The sequence below is a fragment of the Felis catus genome, chromosome A1 (genome assembly GCF_018350175.1).
Source record: "Felis catus isolate Fca126 chromosome A1, F.catus_Fca126_mat1.0, whole genome shotgun sequence".
Taxonomy (NCBI): Eukaryota; Metazoa; Chordata; class Mammalia; order Carnivora; family Felidae; genus Felis; species Felis catus.
The window spans coordinates 53,590,643-53,605,199 of NC_058368.1; the positions used below are offsets into that span (position 1 = coordinate 53,590,643).

A 14,557-nucleotide genomic window follows, 5' to 3' on the forward strand; every position below is an offset into this window, starting at 1 on the left:
CTCATTCATTCTTTCATCAAGCCATTCACGGAGCAGGTGTGAAGTATGAGCATCCCTTCATAAAGGCGGTGGAGACAAAGTAGTTTGCTGAAGGTGCCATTCACCTGTGATGTTTTCTTTCACTTTCCTGGAGCTGTGTCTTTTACTCGAGTGAACCATGTAAACTGGAGTCAGGCATTACACTTGTATGTTAGTCCCTTAGCCACTTCTAGTGTTATTGAGCCTGAAGTAAATCTCATAAATATTTGCAAATAAATAAATGACCAAATGTATGAATCAAAGAGACGAGGTTTGAAATGACTGAATTTGGGAGCATGCTGTACGAATGTCAAGACCTTGTCAGCGTTAAGAAAGCAGAGTGTGCAACTCCTACATGATTCTTATTGCAGGCGATTTCTTAAGTAGGGTCAGCCTTTCAAATATAACTGTCTTGTGTGCCTTTGGTCTAGCACAGCTGATAAATAATAGCAAAACTCCCTTGTGTTGTGAGAAGGGAACTCAATGAGCCTAGAAGCCCCCACAACTATGCCAATGGCAAAAAAAAAAAAAAAAATTGAAAATAGTTGTTGGGGATCAAATGATCTAGCAAGAAGGATTGTAATACTTTGACAAATATAAACACAAGTGAGTCACACAGGGAAACTGAGGGACAAGAACAAAACCTAGGCTATATCTGTGTCTTCTAACTCGATGGCATAGTTACCAGAACATGATGGTTGACCCCCTGGCTGTATGCTGGAAAAGACAGGGGGCTGCCTATAATTAAATGGTGTGACTTAGATTTCTCAGTTTAAGGCCTGGACAGAATATTTCAGAAGAAAGGCATCTGATAGAATTGAAAAACCATGGGCTTTAACTTCTTTCAGACTTGTGTTTGTGTATCTGGCTTCATCACTCACAAGTTCTGTGAGTTTGGGTTTGGATTTAACCTCTCATTGGTGCAGTTTGCTTATTTATGAAATGGATTACTTTTACCATCACTGTAAGGTACTCTTCTAATCATTATTTTATCGCATTTAATTAGGTAGTTTGACTAGTTTTTTGAGAGTAAGTGATCTTAGGAAATGAGTATGAGAGTAGTTTTTGTTTCATGATCATTTCTAAAGGTATTTTAACCTATCTGGTACCATTATTTTGCTATGTCCTCTGCTTTTTCTCTCTTTTTTTTTAAATTTTATTTTTTAAAATTTATATCCAAATTAGCTTATAGTGGAACAATGATTTCAGGAGTAGATTCCTTAGTTCCCCTCACCCATTTAGCCCATCCCCCGTCCCACAACCCCTCCAGTAACCCTCAGTTTGTTCTCCATATTTGAGTCTCTTCTGTTTTGTCCCTCTCCCTGTTTTTATATTATTTTTATTTCCCTTCCCTTATGTTCATCTGTTTTGTGTCTTAAAGTACTCACATGAGTGAAGTCATATGATTTTTATCTTTCTCTGACTAATTTCACTTAACATAATACCTGCCAGTTCCATCCAAGTCGTTGCAAATGGCGATATGTACTCAGCTTTAACAAAAACATTCCATATTATCCATTCTGTAGGAAAATATGTGCAGTAAGAGTCGGGGATACTGTGGTGAACATTGAATTATAGATACTCAGCAGCTTATTGACACAGGCTTGATCCCAACCCCAGTGCATGAAGTTAGCAAAATATTAAAGATAGAGAATAAATCTACTTAAGAATACTAATGAGGAAGTTTAATTAGACATCGACGCACATCCTCTGCAAACTTATATATACATACAAATCTATTTCACTGTCTGCTGTCTGCAGTAGCTGTAAATATCATGAGAGGACTTTATTTAGTAAGTGATGTTTTATTTTTATTTATTTGTTTTAATATATGAAACTTATTGTCAAATTGGTTTGCATACAACACCCAGTGCTCATCCCAAAAGATGCCCTCTTCAATACCCATCACCTCCCCTCCCCTCCCTCCCACCCCACATCAACCCTCAGGTCTCAGTTTTTAAGAGTCTCTTATGCAGTAAATGATGTTTTATATTGATCTTTGGTATATCAAACCAAACTTTAGAAATAAATTTCTCAGTAACTGGTAATTTTACTGAGGTTTAAATAGAACTATTGGGGGAAAATTTAGTCTAAGGCAGTATTTCTTTTTAACCTTCTTTTCTCATTGAAAGGTAGTTCTTTTTTGAACATTTTCAGTGGAAATTTTAAGCATATTTAGTAGACAGCACAGTGTAGTGAACCTCTTGACCCATAATCCAAATTCAGTAATTCTGAAGCAAATCTTTAGACAAATTTTTTTTCTAAATGTTTACTTTTGAGGGAGAGCATGTGTGTAAGCGGGGTAGGGGCGAAGAGAGAGGGGGAGACAGAATCCAAAGCAGGCTCCCCTCTGTCAGTGCAAAGCCCTACATGGGTCTTGAACTCATGAACCCTAAGATCATGACCTGAGCCGAAGTCACTTAACTGAGTGAGCCATCCAGGTGTCCCTCTGAACCAAATCTTGTGTTATCTATTCCCTCATTATTTTCCCCTCCCCATATTTTTAAAAAATATATTTTTTAGAACAGTGGTAAAACTTGCCTGTGATACTTTTTGGGCTTCCATTGTTTTTGATGGCCTTGACAGTTTTGAGGAATACTTAGGATATTTTGTAGAATGGCCCTTAATTGGAATTTGTCTCATGTTTTTCTCCTGATAGACTGGGGTATGGGTTCTAAGAGGAAGACCACAGAGGTCAAGTGCCATTTTCATCATATCATATTTGGGAAACATACTATCAACAGAAATCTTGTTTGATGTTGGCCTTGATCCCTCAGCTGAGGTAATGTTTGTCCGATATCTCCACTATAAAGTTTACCTGATCCTTGGCCCCCACTTCTGTGCTGGGAATGACATTATGCACAGCTCATGACTAAGGAGAAGGGACTTATACTCCTCCTTAAGGAAGTATCTGTATAAATTATTGGAAATTTTTCTGTATGGGAGATGTCTCTTTCCCAATTAATAATTGATTCAATTATTATAGCCATGTTATTTTGAAGCAAATTTCAGACACGTATTCTGTAAATATTTCAATATTTACAAAAATCTGTTAAACTCCTTTATTTTAAAAATCTTTTGGGGAGCCTGGGTGGCTCAGTCAGTTAAGTGTCCAACTTTAGCTCGGGTCATGATCTCGCAGTCCGTGAGTTTGAGCCCCACGTCAGGCTTTGTGCTGACAGCTCGGAGCCTGGAGCCTGCTTCAGATTTTGTGCGTCTCCCTCTCTCTCTGCTCCTCCTCCGCTCACACTCCGTGTCTCTCTCTCAAAATTAATGTTAAAAAAATTTTTAAAAAATCTTTTTTCTATTCAACAGGTACCCAATATTTTAAATTTGGAACATGGACTTACTAAAATAAAATACATTCCAAAATCAAAGACTTGAATGCATTTTAACTCAATAAATGCTTATTGTCTGCTGGGTGCCAAGTATGCCAAGTGCTGGGAATATACTGATGAATAAGAGTAGCAGATGAATAGGAAGTCACAGTTAAACCAGTCTCCCTTTTCTGCCTTCCTTTGCCTCAATATAAATAATGAAAAGGGCTTCTATTGTGCTGCTGGACACAAATAAAAACTATGTTGTCAGTTTAAAGATGAAACTGAATTATGGCATAGTTTTGACTTCCCCAAGGTCATTGGACTAGTGAGATGTTTTAATGTGACTTGATCTCAGACAGCATATGGCATTAAAGTCTAACCAGAGATCTGCAAACTATTTCTGTAAACGGGCAGATGTTTAATAGTCTAGACTTTGTACCACTTATGTTCTCTGTTGCTTCTTTTTTTAAGAGAGTTGTAAAAAAGAAAAGGTAAAATCCAGTCTTTGCTTGGGGGACATATGAAAACAGGATACAAGCTGGATTTGGCTGACAGGTTAGAGTGCTCCAACCCGTGCAGATCACTATGCTATATTGCCTCCTAGCATCATAATGGTCACACTCAGAATGCCCTAAACAAACTCTGCCATTCTATAGGGCTTAATTCTTTCTTTGACACATTGGATCCATTTCCTCTTGTTTTCATCATCTGTAACATTATGCAACACTAGGCATAATTTCCCAGGTAATCTGTGTATGAGATCTGTCCTCTTAAGGTCTGAGTAAAGGTAGATAAAGAATTCAAAGATACCAAGTCTCCAGGAAATCTGGATTTGGGGGAAGTTGATTTGAGTGATTTCCCATAGTACAAATGGTTAAGTGGCTTACCTAAGCAGTGGAAGTGGTATAAATAGTTATTCTTCAGAAACGAAGGGGGGTTAGTTTGCCCTTTGTGGTCAGAACTCCACCATAGGATCTTCCTCATTGCTTCTGTGGGAATCCCACTCACCCATTAGGGGTGTGTAACAGTCTGGAGGAGATGCTTTCTGATTGACAAAGGCACCCAGACAACTCAATACCTTATTTAAAACAAACAAATAAACAAAAAACCTTCTTTTGTAAATTGTGAATAAGGAGGACTAGACCCAGTCAACCCCCAGGCAAGGGTCAGGTCATGGTCCTGGATCTCTCACTCACTCAGCAGTCAGCTCCTGGTTCTTCGTGGTCTATACATCTGAAAAATCATAAGCTGGGCTAAAATGTCATGGGTAAAAACAGGTTTCCTTCAGAAACCTGGGGATCAGAAGCTCTTATTAGACAGTTGTGGCTAAGAATATGATGTTTCATAATCAGACAACCTGTATTTATAGTCCTAAGACTTTCAAGCAGTCAAGTTGGACAGTTTAATCTTGACTCGCAGTTTCTCCATTGATAAAATGGGGTAACACTATCTCAGAGAGCTGTGAATAAAATAAGAAAAAGTACTTCTTCATACCTGCCACAAATAAGTGGTAAACATTAGTCATTATTTAAAATATCATGTTATTAAAATATATGATCTATACTATGATTTTTGCATTGTATAAATTCTGATCATCTTGGTCTAATTTTTTCTTTTATAATCATTCATTTTAAAATTATCCATGCTTTTATTCAACGCTTGCAGTGTTTTTGGTATGTCTAGTGTCCTGGGGAAAAAAGGAATAAGCTAGTTTCTGCCCTGAGGAATTGATAATTTGCTAGAAGATTGGGTATATCCATCCCAGACAGTTAAGCAAAAACAAAATGCTTCTCAAGCCTTCCTGTACATGTGGATCTCTAGGAGATCTGGTTAAAATGCAGCTCCTAATTCAAGTCTGGAGTGGGTCCTGGGAGTCTGCTTTTTACCAAGCTCCCAGGTAACATCAATGCTGCTGGTCCTGGGTACACACTTTGAGTAGCATGATCAGTCCTGCAGGATTTCAAAGAGGGCAGAGACTAATGTTGACCCTGACTTGTCCATAATACTAACAGATAGTAACAAAAGCAAGAAAGAAAACTACATGAGCTTTTTCTGTGCCATTTTGTAGGTAGAGATTTAATATTTTTTCATGCTGGTGAGGACAATTATTCTCTACCCAGACGACCAGGGCAGGGCTTACAACTCCATTTATGGCAACCTTGCAAACCCTAAAGCACAGAGTGGTTATATTTTCTGTGGTCTTCTTCTTGGGTTCCAATTTTTCTTTAAATTTCTGTTGATTTTCACATTCTTGGCTTGTAAAGTCACCTCAAATCTTTACCCGAGGTGAAATAGAAGCCAATGCATTTCATTCCATTGTTTCAGATACCACTGGTTTCAAAAAAATTCAGAGATTTTTAGGTTGAAAGTTAAATCCAAGTGAAATAGACCATATATTAAATAATACTGATGATGAGGCACCTTTAGTTCATTAAGTCAGACACTGGTTTTTTTTTGGTCCGGGGAAAGAGCCATGTGTTAGAAATGTATGTTAAACATGATCTCCATATAGTTTCATTTAAGTATTATAAAGATCAGCTAAGCTATAATAATGCTCTTTAGAAATTACAAGTAATAAGAAGGACTAAAAATCCTGGATGGAAGACCCTGCTAAGCTGTTTCTTCAGACTGCAGTGCTGGAATGTCAGTGAGTGTTGTCAGGACATTTCTGGGTTCAAAGGAGAGTGGCTTTGGTGGATTGCTCTTATTTATTTCACAAATATCTCTGTCCTATTCACTTCTATCTAAAGAGTTGCTATTATTTCTGCTTTTGTCCTGCTTCACTTTCATCTCACGTATCAGGGATTGAAACCCTGGTTCATCTAATTGTGTCTGACATGAAGCTGTCAATCTTCTCTCCAAGGCCTTTATTGAAATGTTCCAGATGTGTGGCAGGCTCTAGGATTGTAGGCACGACTGGCCTCTGATTCTTAAATGGTCAGCGCATCCTCTCTTTCCCCAGCCTCTAGGCCTGTCCACCAAAGTCATGCATGTAATGTCACTTCAAAGCACCTTTCTTATCCAGTCTTTTATTTTCCTCCTTCAGAAAACGACCGGCATAGTGTGTCATTTTCTCTTATTGGCAGTTTGCAAGTCTTAGTTCCCAAGGGAGCACACAGATCAATCTCTCCCAAAGAGTTTTACATCTTCAACTAGCTAGTCCAACCTCCTATAAATTGGATTTATGAATAAAATTGAAATATCATTTCCACATTCACGGCCCCATATCAAATGTAAGTATATTAAAGGGAAGTGTCGTAAACCCTTGATCATCTGCCCTGTCCATTCATTGTTTGTAAATGACCTTTTAAAATTGTAAATCACCAGAAAGCTTGCGTTGGAGCTTTCTTCACATTTCTTTACAAGTGTTTCTCCTCCAGTCTGGACTACAGGTAGACATATAGACATATAGACAAAATGACTCGTCTTCAGGACATTAACACTTCAGTTGAACTGTATTCATTTTAGACTCAGGTCCATGTGGCTTCTCTAAAGTCTAGCTGTACCCATTGTTTTGTTATGGTTAATTACAGAGACTCAGTATGATCGTGCTACTTTCCTACCCCCAATTCCTTTTTATCTTTGTTCCTTTATCCCTCATGGTCACAACTAGGGGCACAGGTAGTTGGTTCCACGTCTCTCCTCTATTTCTGAGTGGTTAGAGAGTCAGCACGGTAGACGAAGACATTATTGGGGATTCTTTATTTAGCCAAATAACACAACTAACAGACTTTTCACCTTGTAGTCCTACCACTTTTCCATATTTTTCCATCTCCCTGATTATTTGTCTTTTACTTGACTGTGTCTCCTGGAAAGCACGGACTCAGTTTTGATTTTCTACCTCAGTTAACAGAGCAGTGCCTCTTTCTTAGTGGAAGCCGAGTAGCTGTAGTATTTTAGATATTTTTCTAAGTTTTAAAACCTTATTTTTATTATTATTATTATTATTTTTTTTTTGAGAGAGCATGTGTGCACAAGCAGAGGGAAGGGCAGAGGGAGAGAGAATCATAAGCAGGCTCCAGACTGTTAGTGTGGAGCCTGATGCGGGGCTGGATCTCATGACTGTGCCATCATGACCTGAGCAGAAATCAAGTGTCAGTTGCTTAACCGACTGAGCCACGCAGGCACCCCTATTTCTTTTTTTAAAGGAATTAAACGTACCAGGGAAAAGAAGTAATAGTTAATATGGGTAGTCAGTACTTGTCCCACTTTGACATGAATATGAATATGGAAATAGACTTGGGCCTAACATCCTGTATTTCCACGAAACACCAAGGTTATGCTGATGTTGATATTTTGGGGGCCGTATTTTGAGTGTGAGGCCCTAGGGGCTTAGGCTTTCTCTGTTCTCAAATCACAACCAATGAGTAGCTTTGCCTGGTGATTGAATCTTGATATTTTTTTCCCAGTTACCAAGATCTGTTACAAAGATTTCAGACAGTACAGAAATAAAAGCTGTAGGAAGCAAAAGTTCTCAATAACATTCCTCCTAGAGACAGCTGCCGTCAACAATCTAATGCATATTCTTCCAAATTATTTTCTTTCTATGTATGGCTATCTTTCAGGAAATGAACTCATTCAAAACATTTTGTTCTTGCTTTTTTCACTTTTCAGTATGTTTTGAGCTTCCTTCCCCCATGTAAGAACCTATGGTCTTTCATTCTATTTTAAGGATAGTTCATAGATGCATTAAGTTTTTATGTTAAGAAATTTATATAAACAAAATTTAAAAATAAAAATAGCATTTTTTGGCAGGATTCAGTGTTATATAAATGAATAGTTTAAAATAGAAGTTAACTTCTAGATCATGCCGTGATGGCACTTTGAAGGAATGAGCAAGCAGTCAAATGAGACACTCTGGAGGGGTTAGAACGGAGATCTTTGTCTCTCAGAAATGATAGTTCCATGCAGTTCCATAGAGGCTGGGGTCTGAGCTACTGAAGGATGATGACTAGATAGATGTAAGGATGCCCTGGGGTTTGCCCAAGATTCACTGCTGAGGGTTGTGAGTGAAGACGCCAGGGGGTGCGTAGTGCCCCTCGTTGCTGTGCCAGGGCTGGAGGCCGGGAAGCCTTTGGGGACTTGTTCCACACAGCTGCTGGGTAACAGCTGGCTTTGCAGCACGGGGCCTGAGCAGTTCCCTGGCCCAAGGCAGTGTGACTTTTGGAGGCGGTGGTTGTTACGGAGGGCTGGGAGCAGCGCCATAGGCCCATAGGGGAGAGGCCCACTCTCCCCTGCGGGTGCGGGTGGTGGCCTGTGCCCACTGACAGAGACTGGAAATCTCGAGGAAGGAGGGCTGCGTCTTTGTGCAGAGAAGCTGTTACACAAACAGTAGGCAGAGTAAACTAAAGATCGCTCTTGTACAATCGAAATGAATATTATGCTGCACATTCATTAACTAGAATTAAATGAAAAGGAGTGCCCAGCTGGTTGTTTAGTGGAGCATATGACTCCTGATCTCAGGGTTGTGAGTTCAAGCCCCACATTGGGCATAGACCTTACTTAAAAAATAGACGCATACACACACACACACGCGCGCACACACACACAAAGAATATAGCATACTATACAATAACATGCAAAAAAAATTGCTCTTCAAATGGCCGCTTAAGCTACAGGGACGCCTGTATTGGCTTGAGCTGTGCACGTTTGATTCCAAACCAGGGATTCATAAACACAGATCTATGTCCTTTCTCTGTCTCTCACTTGAGAATCAGAATTTCTGGCCAGACATCCCAGTCAGAATAGGAACGACTGGCCTGCAATCTTTGCAATTAATTTGAGAATCTCTCCACAATAAAAAGACCCTCTTCGCTGCCCACCCCCAACCCTCAAGTAAGGCTAGAGATAGGATAGATTAACTGAATCTTCAACAGGCAATTTCAGATGTTGTAGATGCACTTCTGCTGTGTGATTAATTGCCTCAATGTTTGGCAAGTACTAAACAGGAGAGTTTTGTGGGGCGGAAGTCGGAGAGCAGGCTGCGGCTGGCCCGCTGTTTGTTACTGCTCAGGCCCAGCCTCTGTGCTCCCTCAACAAAGCACAGCTGCTTCATGTCTGTCACAATCAATGGGATGACATTTCCCAACTGGTAATTACCAAAAGGATTCCTGTTGATGCCTTTTGGAACTGCCAATCTTGACGGTAGCTCTTGGCTCCTGCTGAGTACAGTATGTCTGCAGTTGGGCTTTTTATCTGCATTTTCATACTTGAACTGAAAGAAAGGTTTGTGTGGAGACTTGTAGCTTACCGCCTCGTGTATCTCTTCCTTCCCCTCACCTGTCTACATGTTAAGAGTATCACAGAGACTCTAAAATCCTCTGCATATGCCGAAAAAGACTGGTCTGGAGGTAAACTAGGAGAACGGTGCCCAAGAAACATTATCAAAAGCACTAATGTGAGTTGCAAATGAAAGCTTTTACCCCTTACCCCCCCAAAACATAAAAATATAAGGCAGGTATTTTCTGGTGTTTAAATGAGAGCCTTCCTCATAATTTGGTATTCACCAAAGAGAAGAATTCAGAATTTCTTGGATCCAGGAATCTAGGAAGAACCTTCCAAGTTGACATCTCTTCACATTACATATACAGTATTCCAGGCACTGGGATGCCATTTATCAGACAGTTTTTAAAGGAAAATAAATAAGGCTGTAGCCAGGTGGCTCTATGGGAGGCATCAACCTGTAAACACATATCCTAGAGGAAAACGTTTATTCCTTCCTTCTCCCAGTGATTCATGGCAGGGGTGCACTGTATGCCAGATGTTGTTCTGGGTGCTGAGAACTGGAACGGTAGCAAAGGAGGTGGGGATCACAAAGACGCTATTCAGATGGCACACTGAAATTGAGAGACCCTCTCCTTCTACCTGGATTCTCCCTACCGATCCTGGGCTCTTAAAGTCCTAGATTCTTAAGCATATAGTAATTTCTTCCCTGGTCATATTTCGATGAGCCGGTTGTGGTTTTCTGAGCCTTGGAGTTAAAAGCATTAAAACACACAGAATGTAGATGGATTGGACAACTCAGGCACATGAGTGTGGCTAAGGTGGAAAAATTCAGGGCAAAGTAGAAATTTAAAATGGTGAAAAAATACACATGAAAAGAAGGAAGACAAACAAAGATTACTTAGTATAGGTTTGTTCACAGATTGAGCTTGTTTGACAAGAGTGCCGAGACCAAAAGCAGATTAGTGGCTGGCAGTAGTCGAGAATGGGTGCCACTTTTAATGGGCTAGGGTTTCTTTTTGAGGTGACAAAAATGTTATAAAATTAGATTGTCATGGCTGTACAACTCTGAATATACTGAAACCTACTGAATTGTGTACTCGAAAAGGGTCAAATTTATGGTATATGAATTATATCTCAAAGCTGTTACTTAAAAAGGGCACGGTGGGGTGCCTGGGTGGCTCAGTCAGCTGAGCATTTTTGGCTTAGGGCATGATCCCAGGGTCATGGGAACTGGCTCTGTGCTGAGTGTGGAGCTTGCTTAAGATTCTCCGTCCCTCTGCCCCTCTCCCCTACTCACATGTGCATGCAGCTCTCTCTAAAATAAAAAATAAAAATAAAAATAAAAAAGGCATGGTTTCAAGCTTGATTAAGGTGAGGTAGGAACCTAAACTGAGTGTTCCTTCAGCAGGCAATCTTCCTTCTGAATCTCTGATAAACTTAGTTTCTCCATAGGAGAAACTTACCCAAGTATTTTAAGGAGTAAACTGTTGTAGCTTAGGCAATGGGGGAGAGAGAGAGTATCAATTATGACAACTGGTAATATGGTAGAATTGATACTATAAATATTTATGTATCTAAAATGAGAAACGAGCCAAAAAGCTGAAAATATGTGAGAAAGTTGTTTGTCTTTGCTGTTGAAGATGGCAGCCTCTAGTCAAAGGTATTTAAGTTGGAACTAATTATTATCGAATCCATTTAAGTTCAGTTTTTTGGTCCCACTAGCCACATTTCATGTGCCTAGTAGGCTCATGTAATTGATGGATGGGGCAGATACAGAACCTTCCATTGGAAAGCTCTGCTCCAGGTGTTAGGTGGTGTGGTACCCTACTTCACAACATCCCCACTGTTTTCCCTCATAGGAGAACCTAGAACACAGTCTCCTCTTTTTCAAGAGTCTGCATGGATAGTCCACTGAAACTCAGGACTGTCCTAGTGCAAATGTGAGACCTCATTGTATCACGCAGGGCTTCAATCAGCAGTGAGCTGAGATTTCCTCATGATCATTAGTTTAGTACTCCTAAAGCTTAGGTTTTATTTAGAATTCTGAATTAAGTTTCTTTATAGTGTTTTAGATATTTATTTCACTTTTTCTGTCTCTTCTTTTTAGGTACATAGTTTAAAAATCTGACAAATATTTGACAAACACGAGTGGCCACATCCCAAATATTTACCCATCAGGACATGATTTACCCAATAGTAAATAATGTCTTTGTTTACTTGTCACAATTTCCTGGCCTATGAAATGGAATTTGTACTTTCTTACATCATGGCATCTAAAAAATTAAGATTTGGGGATTATTTTCATAAGGTGTCACAAAGAAAACTGTGTAAGGTAAAGTAAATAATTATTATAAAATTTCTTTAAAAAAAGACTTCTAATCTAATTATGTTAATTGACAGTAATGTTGGGTAATACCCGAAAAAATACATAAATCGCAAGACCACCCTGTAAGACATCTCTCAGAGGTAAATGTTATAATCATTTGGTTGTAGTTTTTCATCTTTGCTTTATACTACATATATAGTTTCACAGAATTGGAAGTATGTTTCCTGTGCCCTTAACTTCCAGTCCTAAGCTTAACCAACTTCACTGTGTAGCATGGTGGTTAACAATGTTGACCCTGGAGCCCTCACTGCCTCTCTACAGAGGCCAGCTCTACAACTTACTAGCTATGAACCCTTGGTCAAATCACTTAACCCCTCTGCATTTCAGTGCCTTGTTGTGTATGATGGGGATAATAACAGTGCCTAACTCTCAAGGTAGTTGTGAGGTTTACCTGAGTTCATGTGAGTGACACACATGAAATGATGCCTGGAAGACAGCACTTCCTATTGTTACAAACATGACCTGTTTCAGCCACTACCTGTGCTTTGCAGAACTGAAGTCCTTTTTGAAAATTTCCTCTGCACTCAAGTATTCCTGAAGTCTCCATGGGGGAATCCTCCAGTCTGTTGATTCTAGTCTGTGAGTAGAATCGACCATATTCCTTCTGTGTCACTCTGCCTTTCTTCAGTTGATGTCCTCTACTCTTAAAATGGCTCTAAGCATCAGTACTGTTAGTAGTGACTGGTATCCATCATAAGAATCCCAGTGTCCATGCTAAATATGCTGTATTCCAATTCTTTCAAAACCACTACTCTTAGAGGGCACCCAATTATTGCAGTTTTCATATAAAAATAGAAAGGCCCCTTCTAATTCTGTTGTAGACCCTCACTGTACTCCTAAGAGGCTGGCTTTTGTTTTGTTTCTGATTCCGTAGAGTAGATGATTATAAATCCAAACTTTCTCTCTTGCTAATATTGGCATTCTTTTAAGATTCACAATAATTGTAGAAGTTGTAAGTCCGTTTCCTATGAAAGTGTGTGGAGGGGATGGGAAAAAAATGAGGGGATGAGCGGGGGAGAGTAAAATCTTGCCTTATCTCTTATAACTCCTTACCTACATAGAAGTTTAAGCTCCTTGAAGATAAGTACTTCCTCTTTGTCTACTGTCTCCTATAGTATTAGTAAAATCCTGGGCTTAAAAAACCCATTAGATATATTAAAATGTATTATTTTCAATATTACAAAAAGGAAAGAAAAGTGATACTTACCAAATATCTATGTGCCAGACACTCTAAATAGGTTTTCTCATATAATCTTTATAATGACCTCTTAGGGGGTACTTCTTATTCTCCTCTTCTTACAGATGAGGTAATAGAGTTTAAGAAAAGTTAAGCCGTTTCCCCAGGTCCCACCATGAGTAGGTGACAAAAGTCTGGGTTCTTCTTCAGATCTGTGTAACAGACCCCAAGCTTGGTCTCAAGCGGTGGGGAAATAATTTGACCATGAGCAAAATTCAATTTTACTTAATTGAATTTATTCTGAGTTGAGAATAAGTTTAGGCTCATCTTTTTCAGTCAAAACATCTATTAGCCTTAGAGGAAAAAAATTTGGTTAAAAAAAACTTCTTATATCCCTTTGATATCAAATAATTCTTCAAAAATTGAATTTAGGAAAAGCATGTAAATATACCTTGAAATATAGATTTAAAAATTCAAGGGGCGCCTGGGTGGCGCAGTCGGTTAAGCGTCCGACTTCAGCCAGGTCACGATCTCGCCGTCCGCTGATGGCTCAGAGCCTGGAGCCTGTTTCCGATTCTTGTGTCTCCCTCTCTCTCTGCCCCTCCCCCGATCATGCTCTGTCTCTCTCTGTCCCAAAAATAAATAAACGTTGAAAAAAAAAATTAAAAAAAATTCAATTAAACTATTCAGGTTATAGTCAGCTTATTTACCTTTTATTTTAGGAGGTGTAAAGGGACTCCCAAACGTGTATTCCCCACTTTTTGCTTCTGAGTCACCTAACAGATGAGTAGAGTTGGTTGTTGAGTTTCTCTAAGACAGTTTTCAAGTGTTCTTTTGTGTTTCTCTCTTTTAGACTCTTTATCAAAGCTAGTTTAACGTTAGCCAAGTCCTTATTTTCCAAGGGACATCATTTTCTCTCCTCCTGCTGCTGCTGTGGATTACTTAGGAAAAATGTGTTTGAACAAGGAGCCGTGCTATCTTTCTACTTGAGCATTTGAGCTCCCGTGTTGCGTAGGACCATTCACATCTTTCCAGGCTTCAGACCCCATGGAATCTTCATGAAAAACTGAAATGCAGTGAAATAAATCCTAAGAAGGTCTGTTGACTTTAGGTCAGATATTGAACTTCTGATATGTGGCCATTAAGGTGAGTGGAAGTAAACATCCCCTTTAACTATCCAGGATAAAGAAAGTTCACAATAATTTCTTTTGTTCCTTATCTCTGGTTTTCAATAAAGTGTGACCAAATGGCAGTTGCTGGAATGCAGCCATTTCCCCTGCTATGTATTCATCGGCAGATCTATGTCAGTTGATTTTCAGTCTAGCTTTCCTGGTGTTCCACAGTGACAAAATAACGTGTGGTAACTTATTTAATCAATAAATTACTTTCTTTATATACTTTAAGTGTAACAGAAGCTAGCCTCAAAATTAT

The 14,557-nt window shown here is 39.3% G+C and overlaps 2 long non-coding RNA genes across 2 annotated transcripts in view; both read left to right on the forward strand.

Moving 5' to 3' along the window:
- Positions 1 to 14,557, forward strand: part of LOC109498754 — a 376,552-nt gene that overhangs the window by 52,428 nt on the left and 309,567 nt on the right. The window lies entirely within an intron of this gene.
- Positions 1 to 14,557, forward strand: part of LOC123384585 — a 63,258-nt gene that overhangs the window by 22,331 nt on the left and 26,370 nt on the right. The window contains exons 2-3 of the long non-coding RNA XR_006595899.1: positions 11,964 to 12,029; positions 12,441 to 12,528. This is a non-coding gene — a long non-coding RNA (uncharacterized LOC123384585). The remainder of the gene's footprint in view (positions 1 to 11,963; positions 12,030 to 12,440; positions 12,529 to 14,557) is intronic.